Source organism: Physeter macrocephalus, chromosome 3 (genome assembly GCF_002837175.3).
Source record: "Physeter macrocephalus isolate SW-GA chromosome 3, ASM283717v5, whole genome shotgun sequence".
Lineage (NCBI taxonomy): Eukaryota > Metazoa > Chordata > Mammalia > Artiodactyla > Physeteridae > Physeter > Physeter macrocephalus.
The window spans coordinates 13,021,503-13,021,873 of NC_041216.1; positions in this window are offsets into that span (position 1 = coordinate 13,021,503).

Genomic DNA, 371 nt, shown 5'->3' on the forward strand with positions numbered 1-371 from the left:
AGTAATGTATTGTTTAGCCTCCATGTGTTTGTGTTTTTTACATTTTTTTCCCTGTAATTGATTTCTAATCTCATAGAAATCAATTACAGGGAAATTTTTGTGGTCAGAAAAGATGCTTGACATGATTTCAATTTTCTTAAATTTACTGAGGCTTGACTTGTGATCCAAGATGTGATCTATCCTGGAGAATGTTCCATGCACACTTGAGAAGAAAGTGTAATCTGCTGTTTTTGGATGGAATGTCCTATAAATATCAATTAAATCTATCTGGTCTATTGTGTCATTTAAAGCTTCTGTTTCCTTATTAATTTTCTGTTTGGATGGTCTGTCCATTGGTGTAAGTGAGGTGTTAAAGTCCCCCACTATTATTG